This window comes from Cervus elaphus, chromosome 14 (genome assembly GCF_910594005.1).
Source record: "Cervus elaphus chromosome 14, mCerEla1.1, whole genome shotgun sequence".
Lineage (NCBI taxonomy): Eukaryota > Metazoa > Chordata > Mammalia > Artiodactyla > Cervidae > Cervus > Cervus elaphus.
In genome coordinates this window covers 37,617,098-37,642,101 of record NC_057828.1, presented here as the reverse complement: position 1 = coordinate 37,642,101, position 25,004 = coordinate 37,617,098, and positions in this window count along the sequence as shown.

Genomic DNA, 25,004 nt, shown 5'->3' with positions numbered 1-25,004 from the left:
GGGATGGGGAGGGAGGTGGGAGGGGGGTTTAGGATGGGGAACACATGTAAATCCATGGTTGATTCATGTCAATGTATAGCAAAAACCACTACAATATTGTAAAGTAATTATCCTCCAACTAATAAAAATAATTGGGAGAAAAAACAAACAAACAAAAAGAAAGAAAGTATATAGCAAAACAGAAACAGACTTATGGATATAGAAAACAAACAAGTGGCTACCAGCAGAGAGAGGGAAGGGGGAAGAGGCACGATAGGGGTATACAATTCAGATATACAAACTACTATGTGTAAAATAGATAAGCAGCAAACATATATTATAACAAAGGAATTATAATCATTATTTTGTAATAACTTTTAATTTTATATAATCCATAAAATTACTGAATCACTATAATATACACCAGAAACTAATATAATACTTTAAGTGAACTATAATTCAACAAAAAAAATTAAAACTCAAAAAAATAAAAAGCATAGCTATTAAAAACGTTTATTGAAATGTACTTAAATATAGGTAACAATTCTTGCAGTGGGGATGTGGAGAAATGGGAAACCATGGGGTATCAGTGTTGGAAATGACATTTTAATCAGAGTAAAAATGGTGAATAACTGGAATTCAGTATGACTTTAATCTATGTTGTCCATTACTTTTAGAATGTATGGATCAAAAATGCATGGATTATTAGGGCTGTTTGCTCTGCCTGTTTGCCCTCTTGCAACAAAAGTTTTCAATAAATGACGGGTGGTACCTACCATAGAAAACACATAGTGTTAGGAGGAGAAAGTCAAGCTCTATTTGATTGCCTTCTAGGAAGACCTGTATGTCAGGGAAGGATATTGAATCATCTGACAAGAATAAGGTGTGATGTTTACTTGTGGGTATTCATTTACTATTATCCTTGGCTTCTATTATCACAAATCATTACAAATTGCCAGTCACTGTGGGAAATAGTTGTCTTACCAAATTTCTCAGATCATAAATTCTGAAGCCTAAAATGAAGGTGCACGTGTGCTAAGTCACTTCATTCATGTCTGACTCTTTGTGACCCCATGAACTGTAGCCTGCAAGGCTCCTCTGTCCATGGGATTTCCCAGGCAAAAATACTGGAGTAGGTCATCATGCTTTGCTCCAGGAGATCTTCCCGACCCAGGGATCAAACCTGCATCTCTTATATCTCCTACATTGGCACGTGGGTTCTTTACCACTAGCGCCACTTGGGCTGTCCGAACTGAAAGTAAAATCCCATATGCATGCATGTGTGTGTAATGTTATTAAACACTTACTGATTACTCACCAAATGTGCCAGGCATTGTGGTAACCTGTTTAAAAAGTATTAGTTTATCTAATGGTCACAACACTCAGTGAGGTAAGTGCTACTATCCCTCCTGACCACCCCCCCCCCCTTTATTTTACAGATGGGGGACCTGAGAGACAGAACAGTCGGCTGGCTAGCTTGTCCACGCCGTCTGACTCCAAAGCTGTGGCTCTGAACCATTACACAGCAGGTGTCTTCACAAGTAAGGTGCCAGATGAAATGCAGGTAGGGTTTGGAGTGACTCATGCTCGCTCCACTTCTCACCACAGACCACGTTGAGACAAGACCGCCACTTCCTCTTCACCCTTCCCAGCCAAGAAATAACACCTGAGAAGTGGCTTCCTGTTGGATCTGGAGGTACTTGTGATACTTGTGTGTCTGGGCATCCTGTAAACTCGAGTTTCCTTTTAAATTAATACATATAACTTGAATTATTAATAGCTTGAAGAGGAAGTGTCATAACTAAATGATAGACTAGAACAGAAATAATTTATTAAAATGCTGAATCTCCTACCATTCAATTGCCCAGAAATTTTGTTCTCATCCCAAGTGCCATTATTCACAGGAATTTTTCTCTTTTTTTCGCAACATAATAAAGCCCTGACCATATCCCACAAGGCTCCTCTGTCCATGGCAAGAATAAGTATTCTCCAGGCAAGAATACTGGAGTGGGTAGCTGTTCCCTTCTCCAGGGGATCTTCCTCACCCAGGGATGGAATCCAGGTCTCCCATATTACAAGCAGATTCTTTACCACCTGAGCCACCAGGAAAGCTGGAGAAGGCCTTTTGGTGATAGCTTATTATGGAAGAGATCTCCCAAATCTGAACTTTCACATTAATTGTATAAGAGGAGGAATATAGATATGGACCAACTTGGCTTTATGGGAGGGAAATGGAGACTCTCTTTTCTCTAGTTCATTTCACTTGCCCAAGGTTAGTCCAACAAAAAGCAGGAACCAAATGTCATGAATTGACTTCTATTCAGCATATGTCACTACCAGGATATCTTTGTTCTGATGAAGAGCCCTCCATCCTCCTGGAAAGAAGACAAGTATGTAAAGGATTAGGTTCACTTATTACACATGAATTATTTACATCTAAATTTGCGGTCCCCAACCATTCCATTGTAATAGGCTGGTCAGTAATCAAAGCCAACCAGGTCATCTCTTACTCTATACCCAGTGATACAGCCTCCCAACTTCTTTCCACAGCTTGAAGCATTACTGATGGGGAGGGGTCCCTGCCACTACAAATTCAAGTCAGCACTCTTCCCTCCCACCCACCCCTTCTTGTAAACTTCTAGTTAGACACCATCACTTCTTAGTCACTTCTATTCCTGAGAAGACTGAAGTAAAATGATCTCTTGGGAAATTCCTGACATGTAAATCTAAGAAGCTGAGGAGGGCCCAGTCATAATTCCAGAGACAAGGGTGACTCCATACCTTTTGCCACACACTACATACTCCATGCAAAGATGGGCTCGATAAAGGACAGAAATGGTATGGACATAACAGAAGCAGAAGATATTAAGAAGAGGTGGCAAGAATACACAGAAGAACTGTACAAAAAAGATCTTCACGACCCAGATAATCACAATGGTTTGATCACTCACCTAGAGCCAGACATCCTGGAATGTGAAGTCAAGTGGGCCTTAGAAAGCATCATACAAACAAAGCTAGTGGAGGTGATGGAATTCCAGTTGAGTTATTTCAAATCCTGAAAGATGATGCTGTGCAAGTGCTGCACTCAATATGCCAGAAAATTTGGAAAACTCAGCAGTGGTCACAGGACTGGAAAAGGTCAGTTTTCATTGCAATCCCATAGAAAGGCAATCCCAAAGAATGCTCAAACTACCCCTACAATTGCACTCATCTCAAACACTAGTAAAGTAATGCTCAAAATTCTCCAAACCAGACTTCAGCAATATGTGAACCGTGAACTTCCAGATGTTCAAGCTGGTTTTAGAAAAGGCAGAGGAACCAGAGATCAAATTGCCAACATCCTCTGGATCATCGAAAGGGCAAGAGAGTTCCAGAAAAACATCTATTTCTGCTTTATTGACTTTGCCAAAGCCTTTCACTGTGTGGATCACAATAAACTGTAGAAAATTCTGAAAAAGATGGGAATACCAGACCACCTAACCTGCCTCTTGAGAAACCTATATGCAGGTCATGAAGCAACAGTTAGAAATGGACATGGAACAACAGACTGGTTCCAGATAGGAAAAGGAGTACATCAAGGCTGTATATCGTCACCCTGTTTATTTAACTTAATATGCGGAGTACATCATGAGAAACGCTGGGCTGGAAGAAGCACAAGCTGGGATCAAGATTGCTGGGAGAAATATCAATAACCTCAGATATGCAGATGACACCACCCTTATGGCAGAAAGTGAAGAGGAACTAAAAAGCCTCTTGCTGAAAGTGAAAGAGGAGAGTGAAAAAGTTGGCTTAAAGCTCAACATTCAGAAAACTAAGATCATGGCATGTGGTCACATCACTTCACAGGAAATAGGGAAACAGTGGAAACAGTGTCAGACTTTATTTTTTTGGGCTCGAAAAGCACTGCAGATGGTGATTGCAGCAATGAAATTAAAAGACGCTTACTCCTTGGAAGGAAAGTTATGACCAACCTAGATAGCATGTTAAAAAGCAGAGACATTACTTTGCCAACAAAGGTCCATCTAGTCAAGGCTATGGTTTTTCCCATGGTCATGTATGGATGTGAGAGTTGGACTGTGAAGATAGCTGAGCACCAAAGAATTGATGCTTTTGAACTATGCTGTTGGAGAAGACTCTTGAGAGTCCCTTGGACTGCAAGGAGATCCAACCAGTCCATCCTAAATGAGATCAGTCCTGGGTGTTCATTGGAAGGACCGATGTTGAAGCTGAAACTCCAATACTTTGGCCACCTTATGGGAAGAGTTGACTCATTGGAAAAGACCCTGATGCTGGGAGGGTTTAGGGCAGGAGGAGAAGGGGACAACAGAGGATGAGATGGCTGGATGGCATCACTGACTCCATGGACATGGGCTTGAGTAAATTCCAGGAGTTGGTGATGGACAGGGAGGCCTGGTGTGCTGCGATTCATGGGGTCGCAAAGAGTCGGACACGACTGAGCGACTGAACTGACTGACACATTCCATTGAAGTGCCAAGCAGTGGACAATCCACAATTCTTCTTCAAACTCTAAATCCTTTATTAGTTCTCAAAATATGTATTGAGTATCTACCAGTTTATGCCAGATGCTATGCTAGGTGTTGGTGGTGGAAAAACATGATCTTTCACTAAACTAGGAAGCTCTTTATTTCCTTTACCATCTTAGTATCCTATCCCTTTTTGCCTGAAAGATACCATCATTATTGTCCAATCTGAAAGAGGAGCCCAGATCAAGTGTCCCTAGAGGCCCCTCTTTACTGTAAGAATCTATTACTTTGGATCTGAAACAAAATAGGAAATGGTTTGGCCAGGTGCATGGGTACAATCTCTTAATAGAACACTATTCTGATGGATGAATTAATTCAGTGTATCTAATATTTGTAAACTCCCCCCACTTTGGAAAGATATCTCTTAATATTTTGATCCCTAGTCAGTACATAAGGTCAGATTAATTTCTCTTTGTGTTTCTTTTCAAAACATACTGTTCTTTCAAATGTAGCAAACACAAAGAATCATATTATGGATATTCTTCCCATGCCTGGCACCCAGTTAAGAATGCTTGTTAAGGACTTCCCTGGAGACTCTGTGCTCCCAATTAAGGGGCACGGGTTCAGTTCCTGGTCAGGGCACTAAGATCCTGCATGCTGCCTGGTGCAGCCAAAAGAAAGAGAAGAAAGAATGCTTATTCAGCTTTCACCTTTTTTCACTTAATTAAGGTTTGTATGTCTCTGAACCAAAATTAGTCTGACCCATCAGATTAAGAAGATGGGATTATGTCTTCTATAGATGGTTTAGGAGAGCTGGAATTTGACCTTCTCCAACACTACAAGATTTCATTGGATGACCTTTCATAGAGGTGGCTGGGATGAAGTTAGACTTCATCGCCCCTCCCCTCACTACCTGGAAAATAATACACTGTTTATGTTACCTTTTCAGGGCAGAGCTAGTCCCACACAAACCTATAAAGCCTGAGAATCTGGCTATTGTATACCTAATCCTCCAATTCTCTTTTTCAAAATTTCTCCATGCTTTAAATAACTCCCCCAGTGCCCAGATTTCATGCAACTAAGTTATAGTACACCATGCAATAGAATACTTATACAGTCATTAAAAACCATACTCTGTGTGTGTGTGTGTGTGTGTGTGTGTGTGTGTGTGTGTGTTAAGTCGCTTCAGTCATGTCCAATTCTTTGTGACCCTATGAACTATAGCCCACCAGGCTCCTCTGAAGCTTCCTGATCCAGGGATCAAACTCGCGTTTCTTAAGTCTCCTATATTGGCAGGCAGGTTCTTTACCACTAGCGCCACCTGGGAAGCCCCAAAAAATCACACTGCAGAGAAATAGTTAGTAGAATGGAAAGATGTTCAGCTACTTCGCTCAGCTCCCTGATTCTCGATCAGAGTATGAAACTTGCCAAATATTTTATTCTGGTCACTGCTTCCTGAGCATGCAAAATGCATCATTTCCTGTACCACATCAAGGTTTATGGTCTTAGTTCTAAGAACTGGTTTATAAGTAAGGAAGCAGACTGTTTCCTGTTAGACCAGCAATAAAGAAATAGACTATAATAGTTTATTCTTTTCAGAAGAAATAAAATGAATGTGTGCTCAGTCTGACATCCTCAAAGATGCAAACTCCTCATTGAAGTTTAAGAGATATCTATTAGGAGATGACTATTAGTTAATACTATTGTTTGGAAGCAAGATATAAACCCTGGCCCAACACTAAAGCTGGGGTATTCTGAACATGCAAATTAACCTCTCTGAGGCTCAGGTTCTGCATTGTTGAAATGGGACCACAGTAATACTTACCTCATAGGGTTCGTGGAAAGAATTAAAGAGTAGCATGTAAAGAATTTACTTTAATGTTTGATATTTAATAAGTTCTCAATAAATGTCAGCTATTATTCACTGTTCTACCGCAGTTTTCTGAATGTTGAGCTTTAAGCCAACTTTTTCACTCTCCTCTATCACTTTCATCAAGAAGCTCTTTAGTTCTTCTTCACTTTCTGCCATAAGGGTGGTGTCATCTGCATATCTGAGGTTATTGATATTTCTCCCAGCAATCTTGATTCCAGCTTGTGCTTCTTCCAGCCCAGCGTTTCTCATGATGTATTCTGCATGTAAGTTAAATAAGCAGGGTGACAATATACAGTCTTGACATATTGCTTTTCCTATTTGGAACCAGTCTGTTGTTCCATGTCCATTTCTAACTGTTGCTTCCTGACCTGCATACAGGTTTCTCAGGAGGCAGGTCAGGTGGTCTGGTATCCCCATCTTTTTCAGAATTTTCCACAGTTCACTGTGATCCACATAGTGAAAGGCTTTGGCATAGTCAATAAAGCAGAAATAGATGTTTTTTTCTGGAACTCTCTTGCCCTTTTGATGATCCAGAGGATGTTGGCAATTTGATCTCTGGTTCCTCTGCCTTTTCTAAAACCAGCTTGAACATCTGGAAGTTCATGGTTCATGTACTGCTAAAGCCTGGTTTGGAGAATTTTAAGCTTCACTTTACTAGCATGTGAGATGAGTGCAATTGTAGGGGTAGTTTGAGCGTTCTTTGGCATTGCCTTTCTTTGGGATTCAGAAAGCTAAGATCATGGTATCCAGTCCCATCACTTCATGGCAAATAGATGGGGAAACAGTGGAAATAGTGGCTGACTTTATTTTTCTGGGCTCCAAAATCACTGCAGATGGTGATTGCAGCAATGAAATTAAATGACGCTTACTCCTTGAAAGGAAAGCTATGACCAACCTAGACAACATATTAAAAAACAGAGACATTACTTTGCCAACAAAGGTCCATCTAGTCAAGGCTATGGTTTTTCCAGTGGTCATGTATGGATGTGAGAGTTAGACTATAAAGAAAGCTGAGCGCCAAAGAATTTATGCTTTTGAACTATGCTGTTGGAGAAGACTCTTGAGAGTCCCTTGGACTGCAAGGAGATCCAACCAGTCCATCCTAAATGAGATCAGTCCTGGGTGTTCATTGGAAGGACTGATGTTGAAGCTGAAACTCTAATACTTACGCCACCTGATGTGAAGAGCTGCCTCATTGGAAAAGACCCTGATGCTGGGAAAAGATTGAGAGAAGGAGGAGAAGGGGACAACAGAGGATGAGATGGTTGGATGGCATCACTGACTTGATGGACATGGGTTTGGGTGGACTCCGGGAGTTGGTAATGGACAGGGAGGCCTGGCATGCTGTGGTTCATGGGGTTGCAAAGAGTCAGACAGGACTGAGCAACTGAACTGAACTGAACTGAACTGCAGTTTTATCCTCCAGCCTACCCTTAAGAAGAGGGATAGGATGGTGGAGTTGAGAGGGTCTCACCCTCGTAAATAAGAACAGAGCACAGAGTCCAGTAGGATTCTCAGTCTCTGACTCACAAGGAACTCAAGTCAGCTTTGCATGATCCCTTGACTTGTTTTTGCCCCAGTCTGCCTCCCCCAGTAAAAGCAGTAAGAGGGGTTGTCACTTCTCCAAAGTGTAAAAAACTAAGGGCATTTGAGGAGGACTGTTACCTGCTCTGGGCTCAGTCTTAGGGACTTCTAGGTATAAAGAATACCACAGGATAAAGTAAGAAGGAATGGCTTCAAAGAGAGAAAAACCAGCTGAGACCATAGGGCCTTGGCAATGGCAGAATGTTATGGGGAATTGGAGTGACAAAGATGCACCTGAGAACTTGTCTTGGGAATGACAAACAGGAAGTCCCACGTAGGACACCTGTTACAAGACAAATTTTTCCCACTGAGAAGCCAAAACTGCTCTTGAACTTGGTTAATGCCCCTATCCATCTGACACTTTAGCCAAAAGGTGAATTTAATTCAAGGGAGTAAAAATACTTACAGAGACCTTATAATGAGGACAGTTGCCTGCAAGCATAGAGGCAGTGATACAGATGAGTGAGGAATTGCAATGTGCTGGCTGGCTTTGAGAGAAAAAGACAGCTACACTCACAACTGCTCCAAGTCAGAATGTAATCCCTGCCCGAGGGAGGTATAGAGTGCTTTAGGTGTACTTACCAGGACAAGGAAGCCTGTGTAAGAAGCTTCCAACAATGGAGAAGAGGATGCTGCCAGGAGTGCAGTGGGAAAGGAGGGGGGAGAATCAACACAAGATTTATAGCAAGAACATCTCCTTTCCAGCATTGCTGACATGTCCTGGACATACTGCCATCTCTGACCATCACCTATTCAGAACCCAGAGTGAAAAGCAATTTCCATCCCTCTGATTCATGTTGAATTGTTCTTCATTCTCAGTCCTGTTGCCTCCATCTGCACTTTCCAAGAAATTACTACCCTGGGCTCAACTGAAAATGAAGGTCATCTTATTTCAGCTTGTTTCCAAGGCATTTTGGAATCTGAAGTATGACTGTCTACCTGCAACCTGATGGTGGGCCGTGTGCACCTTTTTACCCTGCCCTGTTCTGTAACCTGAGACTTTGTACCTACTGTCAGTGGCCACCCACCTGAAAGCCACTACCAGTTGCTTTCAGGTCCATCCATTCCTTCCAAAAGCCTTCATTTCTATTCTTGAGATCAGACTTGTTGGGGGTCGCAGAGATAAGGCACTATCTCATCATGGCTTAATCAAGTATCCGTTCCAAGAATGGTGTCTGAGGAAGGTTCTGTGGGTGCTAGGTGAACTCCAGACCAGTTCCCACACTGGACACAGGAGAAGAGTATCCTGGGGAAATGGAACTGAGCCAGGTGAGCATCAGGAGTTGGGAAAGAAGAGTGGCAGGCTCTACATGACAGGATTAATTCATTCATTCAACACTCAACATACATCAACTGAGTATCCACTACATGCCAAAGGAGATAGAGAGAAAAGACTCGGGTAGACCACAGTGCAATGAGAAGGGAAAGCAACTAAAATGTAATTGTGATATAGTTTGATCGCTGTGGGGCTTCCCAGGTGGCACTAGTGGTAAAGAACACACCTAGCTTCTCTGGTGACTCAGACGGTAAAAATCTGCCTATAATGCAGGAGACCCAGCTTTGATCCCTGGGTCGGGGAGTTGCCCTGGAGTAGGAAATGGCAACCCACTTCAGTATTCTTGCCTGGAGAATTCCATGAACATAGGAGTCTGGTGGGCACAGTCCATGGGGTCACAGAGTCGCACAAGACTGAGTGATTAACACTTTCACTTTCACCAAGGCAGGAGACAAAAGAGATGCTGGTTACATCCCTGTGTTGGGAAGATCCCCTGGAGGTGGGCATGGTAACTCACTTCAGTATTCTTGCCTGGAGAATCCCCATGGAGCCTGGTGGGCTAGAGCCCATGGTGTCACAAAGAGTCAGACAAGACTGAGCAACTGACCATGCATGCACATGATCATTGCAACCACAGGAGAAAGTCAATGTGAAATAAAGTAAAACAGAAAGGAGTTACCTCCAAGTTTTGGGGTTGAGAGAAGTCTTCTGGAAGGAAGGCAAAGGCAGAATTAAGAGGTCTGTGACTTTATACCTGGGCCGGATGGCAGAAGAGGCAGGGGAAGGGGTGCAAATCAGTACCTACGGCAGCCAGGACTTTATGGCCTTGCCACCAAGAACCTTTTGTCTCTTGTTCTTTACTGTTCTACACCCTCAGTTCTTCTGATCTGCCTTCTCCCATCAGATTTGTGCACCAAAGAGTTACACCATAGACCTCAATAAGAATGGACCAAAAAGGCGTTTTATAAAGACAGCCTTGGTGAAATGTGATATTTAGCCATAACCCTATGGAAAATCTCTGGAAGAGGGCAGTGTTCCCAGCATCCCAGACTCAAGAGGGGAACCAAACATAGCCAAACCTAAGTCACCTTCCTTCCATTTTCATCTTGTTTTCTCTCTCCTCTCTTCTCCTTGACCCTTGGGAGGAAAGAGGAAGAAAATTTAGTAGAAAGAGGTAAAGAAAATGTTGTAGGGATGAAAATAGAGAAAAGAATGCTGAACTGCAAGGCATCTCAGCTACCTGGTTCTTATCACTAATGATCCTCAGGACCTTCTTAACTAGAATTTTCTCCTGCCTTCCTGGACTGTGGATGAGAAATGAAGGTAAATGCAAGGTATTTGCCTCCAAACACTGTGAAGGTGAAGCTGGTTGGGCCAAGGCCAGCTCTCTCTCAGGACCACACTCCTCCTCCCCTCCTCCCCTCTTGCTCACTCCCTGCCCTTCTCCAGCTGCCTCACTGCCCTGAGTCCCCTGCCACCTTTTACCTCCTCTTCTGACTCTCTTCTATTCCCTACTGTTGCCTGTGAAGATGCAATCAACTCACCTTCTGCTCTTGCACTGAGCTAGTGGACTAACTTCCATGAGACTTGGTGGGGGCCACATGTAGAATCTTGGCCACAATCCATTCCTCAGAGGCAGTGATACTATATAACAGCAGGGAACATGGCAGGGCACAATTTTTGAAAGAATGACATAGCCCAAGGACACAACATAAAGATTAGAATCAAATGGGACCAAGATGGCAGACAAGATAGGCCTTGATCCTCAATCAGCAAGCAAAATGGCACACCCAGATACACCATGACAGTTCCAAGGCACTGTCAAAAGACCAAGGAGTGGGCAGTGGCCCAATTCTTGGAAATCTCCACCCCTTCTCCAAAATAGATGGACTAATCCTCCCACTCATTAGTGTATGAACTTACCCAGACTATAAAAACTAACAACACTACATTTTGCAGTTGCACTTGCCCTCTGTGATGGCCCACACTCTGTCTATGGAGTGTGTCCTCTCTGAATCCGAATAAATCCACTTCTTAACTATCACTTTATCTCTCACTGAATTCTTTCTGTGATGAGACATGAAGAACCTGAGCTTTATTCGGTCCTGAAACCAGGTACTGTGGGCTTTAACTGGATTGAGTCTCAGCCTTGTGATTTCAAGTCCCAAGCAGAGTTTTGGCTGGGTTTGAGTCCCAGCACATGGGTTCAAGTCCCAATCTGAGGTAAACAATTTCAATACCAACCAGGGCCCTGTGGGGCTCCTGGGCACAAGGCCTTTCTGTGTCCCCATTTCCTTAATTATAGGAAGCAGCCTTCATTCAGCCTCCATGACCTTCTTGAGTTTCAATGAGCAGATAAGCAGTTGTTAATTAGCGAAGGGGGACTAGGGAGAAACAGTCAAGAGCAGCCTTGTGGCATGGTCCTCCTTCCTCATCAAGAGATATACTCAACAATATCTTTGAGCTATTTTGCAGATACCGGAACTCTCTCTCTAGGTGGGAGAAGTCTTAAGAATGATATGCTGCCCACAAGCATGTAGATCCCAGACCAGTTGGATCTGAAGGTTGATGCTGACTCCCACTTACCTCACCACCCACCCATCAGAAGAATCTCCATGAGCTGATCATGCCTTCTTTGAGCAGTTACTACAAAACTTGTCACTATCTTCCCCAAGTTGGGATACACAGTTTTGAGGACACTAGCCTACTGTGTCCCCTTTTCTACTTCACCCAAAACCTGTCTCTGAGACTTTAATGTGGCACCAGCATATAGAGAAGCTGAGCTTTCAGCATCAGCAGCAGGCTCCAGGATTTCCATTAGCAGCAGCTGCTAAGATTTCAGAAAGGAGGCAGGTCAGCCTTATGTGACACAGAGAAATACATGAAGACACACTTGGTCTCCTTCCTCTTAACAACAAAAACAGCAACAACAATAATCCTCTTCATCTGTGGAGTCTTTCCTGATTGCTTTCAGCCCTTCTAGGCCTCTGGTTTCCTTTGTGCCATTGGTCTGTATTCCACAAACACCTTAATAATATCACCTTTTATTTTTTATTGTTTGTTTTGATTATATTTTTCTCAATAGCAATGACACAGTTTATGGTTGTTCAACTGAAACTATCACAACATTGTTAATTGGCTATGTGTGTGTGCGTGTGTGTGTGTGTGCATACTTAGTCTCTCAGTCGTGTCCAACTCTGAGACACCATAGACTGTAGCCCACCAGGCTCCTCTGTCCATGGGGATTCTCCAGGCAAGAATACTAGAATGGGTTGCCATGCCCTCCTCCAGGGGATCTTCCTGACCCAAGAATTAAACTGGGATCTCCTGCATTGCAGGTGGATTCTTTACCAGCTGAGCTACCAGGGAAGCCCGTTAATAGGTTATACTCCAATATAAAATATAAAGCTCAAAAAAAGTCTTTTCAGTAAAGAGAAAAATGTCAAAAAATAAAGATGAAGGTCTAGCAAATAACTAGAACATAGAAAAGAGGGCATAATTCCCTGGATCCCAACACTGGATGGTTTATTCTCACAATGTCCCTTCATAGGAAGACATTTATGAGGGGTCCATGCTGCTAAGTTGCTTCAGTCGTGTCCGACTCTGTGCGACCCCATAGACGGCAGCCCACCAGGCTCCCCCGTCCCTGGGATTCTCCAGGCAAGAACACTGGAGTGGGTTGCCATTTCCTTCTCCAATGTATGAAAATGAAAAGTGAAAGGGAAGTCATTCAGTTATGTCCGACTCTTAGCGACCCCATGGACTGCAGCCTACCAGGCTCCCCCGTCCATGGGCTTTTCCAGGCAAGAGTACTGGAGTAGGGTGCCATTGCCTTCTCCAATGAGGGGTCCATGGCCAGGTACAATAACTGACCTTGGCCTTAGCACTGACCTTGAGCCTACTGAGTCCTCCTTACACACTGGCCCAATGCCCTCCTCTTGGCCTGAACATTTCCATAGTCGCTATATTGGAATCCCACTCAGTAGTGTCCCACTCCAGGTCCTCCCTAACTGAGGATCATCAAAAATGCAGAAAAGTGACCTACAACCAGAGGTTGTACATATGAACAATCTGTATGGTTGTACCTACAACCATATGAACCTCTGAGTCAGCTGACTCAACACTGATTATGCCCCGTGGGAGGGAGTCCAGGCCAGGAAAAGGTAAGGAGTCCTCCAGTCTCCAGATTCACAGCAAGGACTCAGGACTCACCTCCCTTACTTAGGAGAAATCAAGCTTGAAATAGTCAAAGAGATAATTTTCTCCACCTGTTGTCCAACAGATAAAACTAAAACCAAAGAATAAGCTGAGCATTTCACTGACTTGCAGAGTCCGACCAAAAGGAGTGGTCTCGGTATGGAGCAGGAAGGAAAACTAGCCCTTGCACCAGCCTTGTTTCTCAGTATTCCCATTCAGCCCTCTGTCTGCTAAGAATGTTCATGCTGTATTTATCCTAACTCCCTTGGTACACATCTCCTTTCTGGAGATACCCCCAACAAGTGCCTCCTAATACTTGGAGTGAAAGAAGAATTCAAGGTTGACAAGAGAAAGGTCAGCGGGAAGAAGGACTTCATAACTTTTGTGTGATGCCTCACAACTCTAGCTGGCCATCACTGGCATCATAGCTTGTGCCATGTGATGCCCCACTCCCCAAGGGCCTCCCACACAGGACCTCACTAGCACTGCACATCAGACCAAGACCCCTCCCTCAGAGTTTCTCAGAAACTCTTCTGTTACTGTGCTGTGTGCTGTGCTTCGTTGCTCAGTCATGTCTGACTTTTTGTGACCCCATGGACTGTAGCTCATCAGGCTCCCCTGTCCTTGGGGATTCTCCAGGCAAGAGCACTGGAGTGGGTTGCCATGCCCTCCTCCAGGGGATCATCCCAACCCAGGGATCGAACACAGGTCTCTTGCATTGCAGAGAGATTCTTTACCAGCTAAGCTACCAGGGAAGCCCTCTTCTGTCACTTCCTTTCTGTAACTTCCCATATCCAAATTACAACTTAATGCAATTTTATTTATCCCTTTCATGACATTTCTGTCTTGACACCTTGTCTTGACATGAGCTTCAAGGTAATATACAGCAATATTTCTGGAAATAGAAGCCCTGGGCTGTGATTTTAAATGTTGGTGGTAGAATAATTACCTACATGAATATATCTTTCTTGTTCTGAATACTATACAATTCAAAGAGACTCCTGATATGCTAAGGGAATTTGCTCCTAGTGATCATTTACATCATCTCCAAAATTTTTTTATCATCCATTCCTATGAGTAAAAAATTTTGAACATGTGCCTCCAAAATACATCTATATTCACTTATAAATTTTATACATAAATCATTGTCAATCTTACAGTATTATTAGAGCTCAATTTCTTATTTTAGATACAAACAGAAGTTCTAATATATTACTCCTATATAACTATTGATTATCATAGAGAATGAATGCTTTTACCTGTCAACTAAAAAGATTCACAATGTGGGTTGCAAGTTAAGTTTTATTTGGGGCAAAATGAGGACACAGCCCGGGGTACAACACCTCAGATACCTCTGAGAGACTGCTCCAAAGCAGCAATGGGGTAAGTAAGGTCAGTAAATAAGATTTTGGTGAAGGGGGAGTTCAGTGCAATCAAGCAGTTCCTTTACAAGAGGTTTTTTGCTAGTCATGAGGAGCTGATGTCACCATGAAGGGATTTAGTGCTTTTTTAGATATGAGGAGATGCAAGAATTGGGACAACAGAGGACAACTGAGGATGAGATGGTTGGATGTGGCTTTATAGACTCAATGGGCATGAACTTGAGCAAACTTTGGGAGATGGTAAAGGACAGGGAAGCTTTGTGTGCAGCAGTCCATGGGATCCCAAATAGTTGGACATGACTTAGCAGCTGAACTAAACTGAACTGAAGGACAGGGATTATGAAATCAGTTCCTGAAAATATCTAACTGTCTAAAGACCTGTTCCACCAGTTTCCCTGGAGCACAGAGTGCCTCACTCTCCACCCTGAATCCCCTTCAGGGTGTATCGAAGGTCAATAGCTGCAGCAGCACAGGGTTCAATCTCGGCAGAGGGAGAAGGCAAATGCCCTTGGCAAGCACCAGTCTGAAGTTGACATACACCACTGTGGAGGCTATGATATAAAAAGAATGGAGACATATGTGTGAGGCATAAGCATCTTTGCAAGGACAATAATATTTCTCTTCCAACTCCGTAGAATCCTGCTGTGATAGATACATGTACAAGGTTCTCTAAGCTAATAAAAAATGAATTCTTTATCCTAATTTAATGAGAAGTGCTGAGACATAACTAATCTCAATTGCTATCCTCGACATTAATTTCAGCACCCACCCCCCCCGCCCCGCCTTATTACCTGAATTTTGGAACAAGAAAGCTGCAGCAAAATTGACTTATTTGCTTCCCACCTTCCAGGATTATCCCTTTATAGAAATGCTAATGAGCATCAAACCAGTTAATCCTAAAGGAAATCAGTCCTGAATAGTCTTTGGAAGGACTGATGCTAAGGCTGAAGCTCCAATACTTTAGCCATATGATGCAAAGAGCTGACTCATTAGAAAAAGACCCTGATGCTGGAGAAGATTGAAGGCAGGAGGAGGAGATGACAGAGGACGAGATGGTTGGATGGCATCACTGACTCAATGGACATGAGTTTGAGCAAGCTCCGAAAGTTGGTGATGGACAGGGAAGCCTGGTGTGCTGCCATCCACAGGATGGCAAAGAGTCGGACATGACTGAGTGACTGAACAACAGTGAGCACTGAAATAGTCAGGTTGCATGAGGGTGTGAGGATGAGGCCCCAGACTGCATTTAAATCATCACAAGGTGATGGTACAATTTTAACAGGGAAGAACTGAATCTGACTCCATGGTGGATCTGTTTTTTTTACTTTAACCTTTGTTCTCCATTGCTTTTGCTACTACACTGAAAGGATGCTGTCTACAGCTGTAAGCATACACAATGTTCTGCCTTGGTGCTCCTCTGCCTGAATGTTAAACTAAAGTGCCTTTGTTTGCTCAGCTCACATGGAGATATTCTGACTCCGTCCACCTGTGAATGACTGCAGAAAAGAAAAAAGTGACACATCCCCTCCCTGATGCTGGCCAAGCCAGGAGATATTCTGCAAGACTTAACAGTCTTTTTACTTTACTTCCTCACCTCCTCCTCATCTCTGTTCTATAAAAGTTACTAGCAGTCAGACCCCGATAAGATGGTATTCTAGAACACTAGTCTGCCATCTTCTCAGATGCCTGGCTTTCCAAATAAAGTCACTATTCCTTGCCTCAACAATTGGCCTCCTGATTATTGGTCTTTTGTGCAGCAAGTGGGGCTTCCCTGCTGGCTCAGTGGTTAAGAATCTGCCTGCAATGCAATCTCCTGCAATGCAGGAGACACAGGAGACATGGGTTCAATCCCTGGATCAGAAGACCCCCTGGAGGAGGGCAGGGCAACCCACTCCAGTATTCTTACCTGGAAAATTCCACAGAGTAGCCTGGCGGGCTATAGTCCATAGGGTCGCAAAGAGTCAGACACAACTGAAGTGACTTAGCACACAGCACGCATGCACAGCAAGCAGACCAAGCTTGGATTCAGTAACACGGTCACTGTTATCTTCCGAACATGAGCTGTAGACTCTGTCAGCACTACTCTTCCATGTCACTTGCAGGTCTGTCTGTTAATAAAAAAGAGAAAGTAGATGAAAAAATCTGTTTAGATGAGAAAAGGAAAAGAGGGAGTCTCCGTTTAACTGTGATCTATCTTCCTTCTATAAGTTGTAGATGCTGAAATAAAATAGACATGCACTTTTAAGCCCCACTCTCCCTACCAGTTCTCAATAAACATGAAACAAAACATATTCTATAGAGATCCACCCAACTGCTCTGACTTAACACTCCTCAAGCTCAGTGCATTACACCAGACACAAAAAGAATGGCACAAATCAAGCGGAGGAGGAAGTTGTTCACAAGCAGGGGGCTGTGTAAGGCACTGCCAAAATCTGACACTCCTGGTTAAAACTAAAAGTTGTCACCAGGCCAATATCAGTCAAGGTTACCACTCAGTGTAGACCAACTATGTCTCCTGGAGAAAAGAAAGGATTGAAATTGAACTTGGTTTGTGGGGCTACAAAGATGGACAAACCCAGCCCTGCTGGGTCTTGCTCTCGTTGTAGAGAGCAACCTGGTCTCAAGGTTCTCATAGTCCAAAAAGCAACTAAACTTACAAGGGAAGAAAGATCTTAAAAGGGCAGCCTATTTCCATAGCTGGTGATTTCCCTGCAGCCTTGCAGGTAGCTGCCACCACATCTGCCCAGCCAAAGCGTGGGAAGGCAGTAGCCGTACAAATCTTAATGTAAGTTGTATAAATGGAACCACTTTTTTTATGTCAATCTTTTTAAACAATATTTACTTATTTTCACTGTGCCAGGTCTTAGTTATGGCATGTGGTATCTTCGATCTTCTCTTTTTTTTTTTTTTGCAGCATGTGGGATCTAGTTCCCTGACCAGGGATTGAACCAGGCCCCCTGCATTGAGAGAGCAAAGATTTAGCCACTGAACCACCAGGGAAGTCCCTAAACTGAACTACTTTTAATCTGATCTGGGGCAACTCCTACTAATTATTATGATGTGGAGGAGATGGTACAAAAACCCAGCCCTCTTTATCAGAGTGGAAAGAAGTGCAACATCCCAAGTCACTGCCCAAACTGGATTGTATGGTCACTCTTGGTAACCTCATCTAGGTAGCAAACCTCCTTTACTGAAAAGCCTGTAGGCAAATGCCAAGTACTACAGAACACCAGGGCCCACATGGAGCTTGTCATTTAAATCATTCTTTTGATAAGAGCTCCACAGGGTCTTCAGAGAAGGCAATGGCACCCCACTCCAGTACTCTTGCCTGGAAAATCCCATGGATGGGGGACCCTGGTAGGCTGCAGTCCATGGGGTCGCTAAGAGTTGGACACGACTGAGCGACTTCACTTTCACATTTCACTTTCATGCATTGGAGGAGGAAATAGCAACCCACTCCAGTGTTCTTGCCTGGAGAATCCCAGGGACGGGGGAGCCTGGTGGGCTGCCGTCTATGGGGTCGCACAAATTTGGACACAACTAAAGCGACTTAGCAGCTGCAGCAGCCACAGGGTCTTTGGGAACCAAGAAAACAGTTGGCAGGGAAGACTTAAATATTTGGTCTCCTTGCCCATGGAGGCTCTTAAACATCCTGCATCCCATTCCTCATGCTTGTGACCTCTCAGATCAGGCCTTGTCCTTTCCAGTAAACAGTCTTGAACCGGGCAACAAATATTTATTAAATGCTGCAAAAGTGAATGAAACAAACAAAAACCCTTGGGACTTCTCTGGTGGTCCAGTAGTTAAGAATCTACCTGCCAGCACAGGGGGCACTGGTTCAATCCCTGGTGCATGAAGATTCTACATGCCCCTGGGCAACTGAACCCATGTGTGATGACGATTGAGTCTGTGCTCTAGAGCCCCCAAGCCACAACTATTGAGCCCCTGAGCTACAACTCCAGAAGTTCTGGATCCCAGAGCCTGTTCTCCCCAATAAGAGAAGCCACAGCAATGAGAACCCCATGCACTGCAAATAGAGACTAGCCCCTGACTCACTGCCACTAGAGAAAGACCCAGCACAGCCAAAAATAAAATAAACAAATACATTAAAGAGAGTACAGTGATTTCTACCACAAAACATAAATGCATAAAAATTCTGGCTGTCCTTCTCTTGGGCCCAATTCTTTCTCAGTTCTCCTGGAAAAACTTAGAATTTCACACACAGAAAAATCACACTTGCTGCTTCTATCTCCCTGACCTCATGGTCTACACGGTTTCCCTTGTTAATCCCACTCCATTCATATTAGACTTCTGTTGTTCCTTGAACATCCAAGCAAATTCCTACCTAAGGGCCTTTGCATTTGAAGTTGCATCTATCTAGAATGTTCTCCTGCCATGTGTCTACGCTGCTCACCCCCTTACTTCTTTGAGGAATTTTGTCAGTTATCAACTCCCTTAAAGAGATATTCCTTGACCACTGTGTCTAAAATCAAACCTTTCATCCAGTTTTATTTCTTTAAAGAATTTATCACTACTTGATATTTTAAAGACTTTGACTGTGTGGATCACAATAAACTGTGGAAAATTCTGAAAGAGATAGGCTTACCAGACCACCTGACCTGCCTCTTGAGAAACCTGTATGCAGGTCAGGAAGCAACAGTTAGGACTGGACATGGAACAACAGACTGGTTCCAAATAGGAAAAGGAGTACATCAAGGCTGCATATTGTCACCCTGCTTATTTAACTTATATGCAGAGTACATCATGAGAAACACTGGGCTAGAGGAAGCACAAGCTGGAATCAATATCAGTATCAATAACCTCAGAAATATCAATAACCTCAGATATGCAGATGACACCACCCTTATGGCAGAAAGTGAAGAGGAACTAAAGAGCCTCTTGACAAAAGTGAAAGAGGAGAGTGAAAAATTGGCTTAAAGCTCAACATTCAGAAAACTAAGATCATGGGATCTGGTCCCATCACTTCATGGCAGATAGATGGGGAAACAGCAGAAACAGTGTCAGAGTTTATTTTTCTGGGCTCCAAAATCACTGCAGATGGTGATTTCAGCCATGAAATTAAAAGACGCTTACTCCTTGGAAGGAAAGCTACGACCAACCTAGACAGCGTATTAAAAAGCAGAGACATTACTTTGCCAACAAAGGTCCGTCTAGTGAAGGCTATGGTTTTTCCAGTGGTCATGTATGGATGTGAGAGTTGGACTGTGAAGAAAGCTGAGCACCAAAAAATTGATGCTTTTGAACTGTGGTGTTGGAGAAGACTCTTGAGAGTCCCTTGTACTGCGAGGAGATCCAACCAGTCCATCCTAAAGGAGATCAGTCCTGGGTGTTCATTGGAAGGACTGATGCTGAAGCTGAAACTCCAATACTTTGGCCACCTGATGCCAAGAGCTGACTCATCTGAAAAGACCCTGATGCTGGGAAAGATTGAGGGCAGGAGGAGAAGGGGTAGACAGAGGATGAGATGGTTGGATGGCATCATCAACTCGATGGACATGGGTTTGGGTGGACTCCGGGAGTTGGTGATAGACAGGGAGGCCTGGCATGCTGTGGTTCATGGGGTCGCAAAGAGGTGGACATGACTGAGGGATTGAACTGAACTGAACTGATATTTTATCATATATAATACAAATAACATTTATATCACATTATATTGTATTAATCTGCTCTTCATTCATTTTTTGTCTGAATACTCCCTTTCTGAATAAGAAAGGAAATTTCTCAAAGGTAGAAAATTTGTTTTGTCCTCTGATTTATAAGTGCACCAGTCAGGGCCTGACACAGCAGAGAAATTCTCCCCAATCTCCCCTGCCCAGTAGTAGTGTTACTTTCTCAGTCATGTCCAACTCTGAGACCCTATGGATTGTAGCCCACCAGGCTCCTCTGTCCATGGAATTCTCCAGGCAAGGATACTGCAGTGGGTTGCCATTCCCTTCTCCAGGGGATCTTCCCAACCCAGTGATCGAACCCAGTTTCCTGCCTTGCAGGCTGATTCGTTACAGTCTGAGGCACAGGGAAGCCCCTCCCACCTCACCCATCCCCAAACAATGGAAAATGCATCATCATAGCCAATACACATAAGATTCATGCCTGTGGCAGCAATAACAAGAGAAAGGAAATTTGGAAACTTTCAAATGAAAATCATATTTTCAAAGAGCCAGTAAAGCCCTGAAAATTACTGAGAAATCTTCTTCAGAAACTTTCTATACCTCTTAGCCATTTTTAATTAAATGTGTTGCCCCTAAAACACTAGCATTCAAAATAAACATGGATTAATTTAATTTCTTTTTTGTTTTGTTTTGTTTAATCTTTGGCATGGTACCATTACGGTTATAAATATTTGTTTCAAATACTCTGTATTTCAGTGGCATTTGAGTCATATATGTGTAGGAATCTAATCACCAGTAAGCACACTACTTTTATGTGAAAATAATCCCTTCTGATTTCCAAACAACCAACTGTCAAATGATATTTTGAAGTATAACCTATCTGCAAATTGGGGACAGTCTTAAGGATGCCTTTAAAATTTTTAGGATTCAAAGTTACTTGTGATGTGAAGTTTTTCTTTATACACAAAGGAAAAAATAAAATTCCAGTAGCAAAAGTAACAAGGAAGAATACATGTGGCCCAAATAAGCTGTTAAGTCCTTTAGGAACAAGACTCAGAAGAAAATGTGCTAAGCATGACATTTTGAGAGGTGTGCCCACAGAGTCAAGCCATTGTTATCTTCAGGGACTAAACAGCAAGGCTACTAGATATGTAATAAGGATTTATGCAATAAGGAATTCAGTGACTAGGTATCAAATTTCATGTGTAGCTGATCCTATACTGACCTCACCCCTAGTCCAGCAATAGTCAACAAAAAATATGTAGCAAGAATAAAAAAAAATTGAACTTCCCAGTTAGTTATTTATCAATCATTTTGGTCTAAAACAGTCTCTTTTCCCTTGTAAAAGTTTTTGCACATATTGTTGTTGTTGTTGTTCAGTCACTAAGTCATGTCCAACTTTCTGTGACCCCATGTACTGCAGCATTCCAGGCTTCCCTGTCCTCCACTATCTCCCTGAGTTTACTCAAGTTCATGTCCATTGGGTCAGTGATGCCATCCTACCATCTCATCCTTTGAGCACGTACATGCTCGGTCTTCCTGAGCTCTTCCCCTTCCCATTTCTTCCACCTGAGATAGCATCTGTATACACAGCAGAGATCATGGTGGTGGGTAGAGAGAGCTTGGATCTGCACATGGGTCTCAGTGCCTCTCTTAAAATCCTCCTGGGCCTCCTAAGCAATGGTTGTTCTTGTCCATTTGATCGGTGCACTTCCTGCCAATGCTCACAGCCAAAGACAGCTGGTCAGACTCATAGTCTGCCTTCTCTTGGTTTTCTTTGAACTTAGTGAACCTCCTTGCTGATTTGGCCCCAGATCAACTCACACGAGCATTGCATGACCCTCTGGGGTCTGGCTGTGATGGCCATTTGATCCCCAGTCCAAGGGTCTACCATATAGCTTTCACTACACAGTTACTAGCCCTAAGCACAATCAACTGCTTTCCACATTGGTCAACAGGACAGGGAGCAATTTCTGGATTCTTCTGGCTCTTTACCTCAGAGCAGAGAAAGATCTCTGGAAGTTAGAATCAAGGTTTTCTACTGTGTAACCATATCTCATTGGACTTCCCAAGTGGCACTAGTGGTTAAGAATTCACCTGCCAATGAATTAGATGCATTGGACTCAGATTCCATTCTTGAGCCAGGAAGAGCCCCTGGAGGGAATGGTAACCCACTTCAGTGTTCTTGCCTGGAGAATCCCATGGACAGAGGAGCCTGGCAGACTACAGCCCAGGGGCTCTCAAAGAGTTGGACATGACTGAATGACTAACAATTTTGCTTTTCACATGGAGGATATGAGTAAGTAAGGTTGAGAGTAAAGGCAGTGAGAACAGCTAATGATAGTATTAATGACAATAATAGCTAGCACTGAGTAAATACATGCTGCATGCCAAGCATGTGTTTAATGCTCACAACAATCTTATGGAGCAGGTACTACTAGTATCCCCTGTTTACAGGTAGGAGACTGAGGCTGTGAGTCTTCTTAACATCCATCACACAACCAGTAGATGATAGAGGTGGAATTTGAACGCAGGCAGTCTGACTCCAAAATCCATTCTTTTGTAGTAATCCAGGTAAGAGTAATGGTGACTTGGATTTGGGCAAGGGGACCAGGGATGTGGTAGGCAGAATAATGCCCCTTCCATGCTGCCCATATCCTAATCCCCAGAACATGTGACTGTGTTAAGTTACATGGCAAAGGGAGGTAAAGGTTGCTGGTGGAAACTTTTAATTCACTTTAAAAATAAGGAGACTCCCCTGGACTATCTGAGTAGACCCACAGTAATCACAAGAGTCCTTAAAAGTCCTAAAAGAAGAAAGAGGCAAAAGAAGAGGATGACAGGAAGAAATGTGATGGTGGAAGCAACATCAATGAATGTAATGCTGTTGGCTTTGAAGATGGAAGAAGGGGGCCATGAGCCAAGGGTGGCCTTTAGAAGCTGGAAAAGGCAAAGAAACAAACTCTCTTCTAGAGCCTACAGAAAGAAATGCAGCCCAGCCAACACCTTGGTTTTAGTGCAGTGAGGTATCTGTCAGAACTCTAACCTACAGAGCCGTAAGATAATATATCTGTATTACTTTAAGCCACTAAGTGTGTCTTATAGTGTTATAGGAATAGGAAATTAATTCAGGGTTAAATTCATAGGATTTAGAAATCCGGTAGATAATCAGTGTCCTGATAGTTTTTGCTGGTGTTTAGTCACTAAGTCGTGTTCAACTCTTTTTGCAACCCTATGGACTATAGCTCGCCAGGCTCCTCTGTCTTTTGGATTTCCCAGGCAAGAATACTGGAGTGGGTTGCCCTTTCCTTCTCCAGGGAATCTTTCTGAGCCAGTGATTAAACCTGTGTCTCCTGCATCTCCTGCACTGGCAGGTGGATTCTTTACCACTGAGCCACCAGGGAAGCCCAGATACTTAGAACTTGAATGATTCCAAGATGAAGTAAAAGGAGATGAAATGAACGTCAAAGGCTCCATTTATTCTCTGAATCTAAAGCCACTTAACTGACAGCCAATGTTTTCATTCCTCCAAAGCATAGCCCCAGCCATTTAGTCCACGTGTACCTTCTGGATTTTTTATGTGACTTCCCTTGTTCAGTCTTTTTACTTGTATCAACAGCCTCACCAGAAATTCCCTCCATTTCTTTCCCCCTCTCCATTGTTGTCTCCCATGTTGACCAGACTTAGAGCTTTAGTGGACAAAAAAGCATCTTGATCCCTCCCTAGGCACATTTTCAGTTCTTTTACTATGTTCTCTCAAGAAATGGACCCAATACACTCTTTAATGAGATTTTACCTAATTAAGAATATGATAATGAGCTGCATAGATACAGACCTTCCATGGGCAAGCTTCATTATCGGGCACAAACAAGCACTAGCAATAAAGTGTGACCCAGTGGGGACCACTAACCTAGTGAGTGAGGAAGCAGGGGAGGGAGAAAGGTTTCAGGAAAAGATGTGTCTGTATTTAAGTCTTTAGAAAGCATTTCCCATCACACCTCTCCTAGCTTTTCCACCTTTTGATTTTGCAAGCAGAGAAATGTGCGACTAAACAGCTATAAACCAGCTCAGGTAGACTGGACAGAAAAAGTGCGTATGCTTTTATACCATCAGAGTCACCTGAGATGACCCCAGTCATGCCTTTTACTTGTCCCATCAAAGGAAAGGAAAAGACAGAAAAGAGGAAGGGGAAAGTTATTCAGTTCAATTCAGTTGCTCAGTCATGTCTGATTCTTTGTGACCCCATGGGTTGCAGCATGCCAGGCTTCCCTGTCCATCACCAACTCCCAGAGCTTATTCAAACTCATGTCCATTGAGTCAGTGATGCCATTCAACCATCTCATCCTCTGTCATCCCCTTCTCCTCCTCTCTTCAATCTTACCCAGCATCAGGGTCTTTACAAATGAGTCAGTTCTTCACATCAGGTGGCCAAAGTATTGCTTCAGTATTGGTCCTTCCAATCATTATTCAGGACTGCTTTCCTTTAGGATGGACTGGTTGGATCTCCTTGCAGTCCAAGGGACTCTCAAGAGTCTTCTCCAACAACACAGTTCAAAAGCATCAATTCTTTGACACTCAGCTTTCTTTATAGTCCAGCTC